The sequence below is a fragment of the Mustela lutreola genome, chromosome 8 (genome assembly GCF_030435805.1).
Source record: "Mustela lutreola isolate mMusLut2 chromosome 8, mMusLut2.pri, whole genome shotgun sequence".
NCBI lineage: Eukaryota > Metazoa > Chordata > Mammalia > Carnivora > Mustelidae > Mustela > Mustela lutreola.
In genome coordinates this window covers 67,636,914-67,644,134 of record NC_081297.1, presented here as the reverse complement: position 1 = coordinate 67,644,134, position 7,221 = coordinate 67,636,914, and the positions used below count along the sequence as shown (strand labels likewise).

Genomic DNA, 7,221 nt, shown 5'->3' with positions numbered 1-7,221 from the left:
TAGAATTGGCCTACAATTTTTTCTTAAATTACTCTTATATTTTTATCAAGATTATATTGTGTATAAAATAAATTAATTTCCCTCTTTTTCTATAAAAGTTTATATAAAATGAGATGGTTTGCTCTTAAAGTTGTAGTACAATTCACTTATAAAACCTTCTGACCTAGTGTCTTTGGGGGATAGAAAGGTTTGACCACTAATATATCACTAATGAGTGCTAGTATTTTTGCATTTAAAGAATGTCTTTCTTTAAAAAAAAAATTGTTCTTAAGTCACATATTGGTTATTTATATTTTTCTTAAAATAACTATTCCATCCATGTTTTCAGAAATTATTGTCATGACTTGCTTATTTTATTCTCTATAATCTAAAAATCCCTGGGGTGCCTGGTTGGCTGAGTCAGTGGAATGTGCAGCTCTTGATCTTAAGAGTTGTGAGTTCGAGCCCTACATTGTGTGAAGAGATTACTTAAAAATAAAAACTCTTTTTAAAAAACTTCCTAAAAGAATTTACTCTTCTTCATGCCTAATATTATTAACTTATACTTTCTATCTTTTTTCTTTATTTTATTTTTTTTAATTTCTTTTCAGGGTAACAGTATTCATTGTTTTTGCACCACACCCAGTGCTCCATGAAATCCGTGCCCTCCTTAATACCCACCACTTGGTTCCCTCAACCTCCCACCCCCACCCCTTCAAACCCCTCAGATTGTTTTTCAGAGTCCATAGTCTTTCATGGTTCACCTCCCCTTCCAATTTCCCTCAACTCCCTTCTCCTCTATCTTTTTTCTTGATCAAAATTGCCAGAATTTTTAGTCTTCTCAAATAGCCACTTCTGTGTTGATCATCTCTATAGGATTTATTTCATTAATTTGTTAATTTATCAGTATTATTTCCTTTATTTTACTGTCTTTGGAATGATTTAGGGTTTTGTTCCTGCTGATTTTTAATCTGAGGCCATTAATTTTCTATCTTCTTATTTTAGTGTAGATATTTTTTAGTCTGTTCTTACCCTAATACTAACTTAACTATATTCCACAAATTTTGACATGTTTATCAGCAATGAGTGCAAATCCTCTGGTTCAGAAACATATTTATGTGTTTGTGTATCCACAAGGAGGACAATTGGACTAGACCCCAGGCAATGGATCAGGGAGGAAATGGGTCAGATCATTTGGCTGTTAGCCTGAGTCAGATAGGGAGGCATGAAAGAATTTTGAGCAGTGAAAACATATGATCTGACTCATTTTAATATGATCACTATTGATGTATTAACCACAAATATGAATTTTACCATAAAAATCAGTAAAGATAAGGAAAAAATTAGCTTTGCCATTTTGTCTAACTTCACAACAGAATCTTCAAAGTCATCTGCTCCATATATGTAATAAGCATCTATTGATAGCATGACCATGTAGCTTTTTGTCCAAATGGGACACTTCTGAAAATAGAGGACACTATTAATAATTATGCAAGAAAAACAGGAGTACACAAGGACTGTGCTAGGGTGACCAGCTATCCCAGTTTGCCTATATATTGATCGCTTACTGTGACTTAACCACGTGCCAGTGCCTCTGCTAGGACACAGCGTCTCATCTGAGACTAGGAAAGGGTCCTTGGGAAAGACAAATAACTTCAATACCATGTGACCAGAGCTGGGGAGGATATCAGAGAGCAAGCCAAGCAGTCCTTTTGTCTTCACAGGCTCTTCATGAAGAATAAATTAAATTAAAGCAATACTAGCAGCAGCCTATTTCCAGATCTGTAACATCTTGCATCCAATCTTTTTTACTTTTCTTAATGGATCTCATTTGATTAGGATACCACTTAACAACAAACAAGCCTTTTCGGTATTACATTGTCATTACAGTGTTGTCTCAGTTTCCTAAGACTGCTGTAGCAAACTACTACAAACTTGGTGGTTTCAAATAATAGATATTTATTCTTTCATAGTTCTGGAGGCTTGAAGTCTGAAATCAAGGTGTCATCAACGTTGGTATTGAGGGAAAAATTATTCCATGCTTCTCTACTAGCTTCTGGTGATTACTGACAATCCTTGGTGTTTTCTTTGCTTGTAGACCCGGATCTCCAATCTCTGCCTCTGTCTCCACATATCCTTCTCTCTGTCTTCCTGTGTCTTCTCCTCTCCTTATTAAAAAAAAAAAAAAGAAAAAAAAAAAAAAACAGTTGTAGGGTTGAGGGCCCAGACTAAATCTGGAATGATTTCATCTTAAGACCCTTAACTAATTACATCTACACATTTCCAAAAAAGTCACATTTTGAGGTTCTGGGTGGACGTGAATTTGCAGGGGACACTATTCAATCCTCTACAATGGCCTCAAATACAAAAAAATAAAAAACAACAACAAAAATGCCTGATATAATTCTGAAGCATAAAAGAAAAAAAAAGTTTTCCTAAATAAGACTTTTGAAAGTTTTAATTAATACTTCGTTCTGGGTCTGAGGAAATGAAGCCTATTTGAGGTGGAATTTCTTTTAAAAATCACTCTGCCTGAAAGAGTAGATGGGCCAGAGGCTAAAGGCCACAAAAAGAAAGACTATGAGCAGTCTTTGGGGAAGAACAATCACTTATCAAATCATCGATCAAGCCTGCAAGGTAGTTTAATGGGTAAATGAAAATAAGAGTGACAATGTCTCCATGAAGCATTTAAAAATGCTCATCCAATCTTTATTCAATATTGGGTTTCCGCTGAAACTACGAACTTTAACAACTTTGTTAGATGCATGATAGAAGATGGATTAGCCCCAATAAGCATTTCATTAAGTTGGCTCCAAATCCTTCCAGTGGCAAATGATTTAAAGTGATTTATTGGCATGATTTAGCCTTAATCAGTGCTTGAGAAGTAAGTGACTACAGCCTAGTATTTAACAATATATTTAAAGTTCTAACTATATAAACCTCCTAGATTATTGCCCTTCTAAATTATTGCCTCCTCAATTATTAATGTTTCTCAGGAAATATTTTTCTTGAAATCCAGAAGAGATCATTCTGGAAGAGAAAGTTGACTGAAAAGCAGCCTTAAAACAATGTGTGCAAAATAGAAAGCAACAGAATTGGGCAAGATTTTTTAAATTTCTAATTGTAAGTGCTTCCAACAAAAGAAGCACTGAAGGAGAAAACATATAGACATCCATTGGGGAGGCTATAGAATGGACTCTTGGGATCCCTTCCACCTCTAAGAGTCCATGACATCCCTGAGTTGTGGGGAAGCGAGCATGGGCGAGAATGCCAACATGCCCAAGTGAAGGGAACTAAGACAAGGGACTTAGCAACGCGGAGGGCACTGCTTCGAGGTCTCATTGATATCCATATCCCAGGCCAAGTGGCAGCCTCGCTAATAGTAAGCCAGAGTAATGTAACAGAAATATAAATCTTGGATCCCAGCTCCCCTATCCGTAGCTGTGTGTGTCTCTGTTCCTTCATATACCTCAATTAAAATTCAAATGAGATAAAATATGCAAAGTATCTGAATATTAGGAAAATGACAAATGGTAGCTGGTATTATTCATAACTAGGAAAGAGAAAAACTGTGGCATAAATGGCAGCAGTTCTAATCAGAAAACCATTTACATAGTATGCATAAACTTTTAGTACTTATGATAGTATCTCTTATCATAAAGGAAAATTGTACCAACATAAACAAGCTCCATAATGGGGGTTATTTGTACATTTGCGCATGGCAACACCTCACCCATTCCAGACTGTCGTTGAAAACAGATGCTGCTCTTACTGTGACTAAGAAGTGGGGTTATCACTGGCCTGGGTTCCTCCATTTCACTTCCCAAACAAGCAAATATTTCATGCATTTATGGGTGGAAGAAAAATTTTCTCTTTCTTTGAAGGAATGAGATACTTAGGCAAAAAATGTTTACCCATAATTTAAAAAATGATCAGAATGCTCTCATTAGTATTGAGTTATTTATCTGGATTGGGTCAAAAAGCGGCTTTCTTGCTGCAAAGTTTTATGGAAATAATACTGAAACTGATGTCTGATTATCAAGTAATTCAGTTACTGTAGACACTTTTCCATAATATTGGGTGACTTGAAGAGGGCTAAGTTGTTATAGATTCATGCTGTTGGGAGGCAATTCTCCATGGATCTCAGGCCTGTAGTCTCAGTGATTCTCTGCACATCTTATAAACAGAGACACTGACTACCTTTGTTTATGAACTAACTTTTCAAGGATGTTTGTATAAAGAACAACCTTGACAGACAGAGTTAGAGTTTCTCACTGGAGATAAGGACAGATATGTTTGCTGTCCAGTATAATAAATATAATGTCCCTGGTGGGAAGACAAGGTGTGTTGACTGCCCATCATAAAAGATTCAAGTCCAAGTTCCTTTCCTGTAACAGAACCTGCTGCATGTGAAGGCATCATCAGGCTTTTTCCTGTTGCTCTCTGGAGGCTAGGGCTTCAGGAACTGGGGCACAAATGCTAATATTCTGACTTGGACTGGTGTCATGAAAAATAAACCATTCTTTGTCCGTGATGTGAGAGTCTGATGTCTTCCACCAACATCCATGAGACCACGGCAGGTAAACTAGTTAGTCTGCAAGTTGGTAAACTCAGACCCTTTGACTTTTTGACACATACCTGAAATATTTTATTTGATCACTAACAGAAGGAACTCAGGAAAGGCACATAGTCTAATGAAGTATGTGAGGACCTGTTAAGTTCACACGAAGGGAAATGTCTCAATTATTTTTAACTCTTTAATTCAGAAGGCCCTGGAAGGGGGCTGAGAAGAAAGAGAAATTTATTGTATAGCCGCGAAAACTTTGTTATAAAGAGCTCTGCGCTTGGAACTGGGAATCTGAGACCCTTGGATTCAAATTATAACTCCACTAGCAAAGCCTTGGACAAGTCACTGAGCCTCTCAGAGGTTGAGCGAAGTCATCCATAAGGTCCCCTTTCAAGTTCTAAAGTGTATGATCAACTACTCCGAAAGCTGCCATGATTCCCCTGAAAGAAACTTTGGCCGCACAATTTCAGCTTTGTGGAAAGCCAGGCCTCCATCAGTTGCAGTCATGGCACCCATGTTGTTTGAGTGTCTACATTGCACATCAGACTTTGCTACTTACACAATGATAATTACTTGGAACCCATTTGGTGTTTTGGAAGTAATCCATGCCTTCAACATGAATCCAAGTACAGAGTCAAGTGTAAGACTCCAAAGTAATCTAGCTGTAATTGTGAGATTTGGAAAAATGCCTTCATTTCTGAAGAGTAGTGGAGGTCAGTGGGTAAGAGCACACATCTTTAAGCCAAAGGATGAGGCTTCCTAACTTAGCTTTGCCACTTCCTAGCTGGACAGCTTTGAGTAAATTACCTAACCTCTTCGTGGGTCAGTTTCCTCATGGGTAGAATGGAGATAACTGTCATACCTACCTCCCAGAAAACAATAAGAACAGGGCTTGGTAAAAGGAACTGCCAAATCTGTTTCGGTCATTTTCATGAACTCATGTCACAGGAGATATTAAATGCCCTAAAATATTAAGAGAAACAAAGGCACAAATCAATAATTCTACTGTGATAGACTGTTGATCCACTGATTGCTTTCTCAAAACCTGATTTCGTGTAAGGCGAGGAAGAAATGAACATTTTCTGCAGCCCCATCTGTACCTGGGGAGGGGGAGAGAGAGGAGGGCAGGAAGATTGGGGAGACGCCGATGCTACCCAAATCTGACCTCTTCCTTTCCTACTTTCTCAGCCACCTTACAAAAGTGAAGACAAGGTTAAATCTGGAGACTCTTACAGAGTACCAAGAACAAAACCTTTAAATGAGCTTTGGATGGATTGAGAAATTCAGCAGGAGTCCTTCTTTCCCATCTAGTATGTATCCACCAAGAGGTTTTTCAGAGTAATGGAGTGGAGCAACCTCTTGTGGTTCTGTCGGCAATTATGCCCTCGGGTCACATGGGACATGGGACACCTCCCAGAACTACTGCAGTGTGGCAAAAATACGAGGAGTAACTAGCAGGGCCATGTGCAAAACTTTCAAATGTTTCTCATTTGAGCCTCACAATAGCACTGCCAGAGCACGAGGTAGGAAGAACATATGATTTGAAGTCAAGTTCGCCTGTCGGGTAATTTACCAAAAATGTGCTAATTGCCTACTATGTGCCAGGCACTGCCCTGATTTCCCAGTGACCTCAGCTCTTTGGCTCTTAATTAAGCCTCAATCATAAGCAAACCCATTCTTATTCCTAATCCTTTTTTTTTTTTTTTTTTGAGCCAAATAGTTTTAGTGGTTTTCTTAAAGATTTTATTTATCTATTTATTTGAGATAAAGAGCAAGAACAAGTGAGAGAGAGATAGAGAGAGAGACAGCAGAGGGAGAGGGAGCAGGGAGTCTGACCCCAGCACCCTGGAATCGTGACCTGAGCCGAAGGCAGATGCTTAACCGACTCAGCCACCCAGATGCCCCGAGGGCCAAAGAGCTTTGGGTGGCTATAAGCATGGGTGGGACAGGGGATTTTTGCAACACTCTGAATATCATGCTTTCTGCTGGGCATTTATATTAGCAGTCTGAGCGGATAAAGATGCATGAGTCAGTGACTCATATTCTAGCATGCCTAGAGCAGACTAGGAAAGAGTAAGTGTAACAATTATAAAGTTGTGTCTGTGTATAATCAATTACATATTTTTAGAAACCAGAGGAATGTGTTTTTCTTTTTTTTTGCTTTTTAAAAATTAACATATAATATATTATTTGTTTCAGGGGTACAGGTCTGTGATTCATCAGTCTTGCACAATTCACAGCACTCACCATAACTCATACCCTCCCCAGTGTCCATCACCTGCCAGCCCATCCTTCCCACCCATCTCCCCTCCAGCAACCCTCAGTTTGTTTCCTGAGACCGGAATCCTTAACACTTCCTAGAATGTGAAATTTTCCTGAAACAAGGTATCAAGTGAAGTGACATTTCCTATCAACTCAAATTTAAAGAAAATCAAAACTATATGATAAACAGAATGTTATACCTACAAACACACAAGAGACAATAGCTATAAGCCAATAAATAACATAGATTGGCTCTAAAATAAACCCATAAGGTGAAAATCACATATGCTACAAGTGTGTCTTGAAAATACCTATAACTATTCACATAGTATACTGATCATACTGACTTTTTGAAACAAATAATCTCATGTCTTTGTCATGGTTGAGGAACCTTGAAAATCATTTACATGTTC

General features: G+C 38.1%; 1 long non-coding RNA gene across 1 annotated transcript; it reads right to left on the bottom strand.

The window, feature by feature from the left end:
- Positions 1-1,771: 1,771 nt before the first annotated feature.
- Positions 1,772-5,655, bottom strand: LOC131837948 (uncharacterized). Its single transcript, XR_009356383.1, has 2 exons — positions 5,413-5,655; positions 1,772-2,147 (listed from the first exon to the last, which is right to left on the bottom strand). It is a non-coding gene; the product is annotated as an uncharacterized LOC131837948 (long non-coding RNA).
- Positions 5,656-7,221: the final 1,566 nt, after the last annotated feature.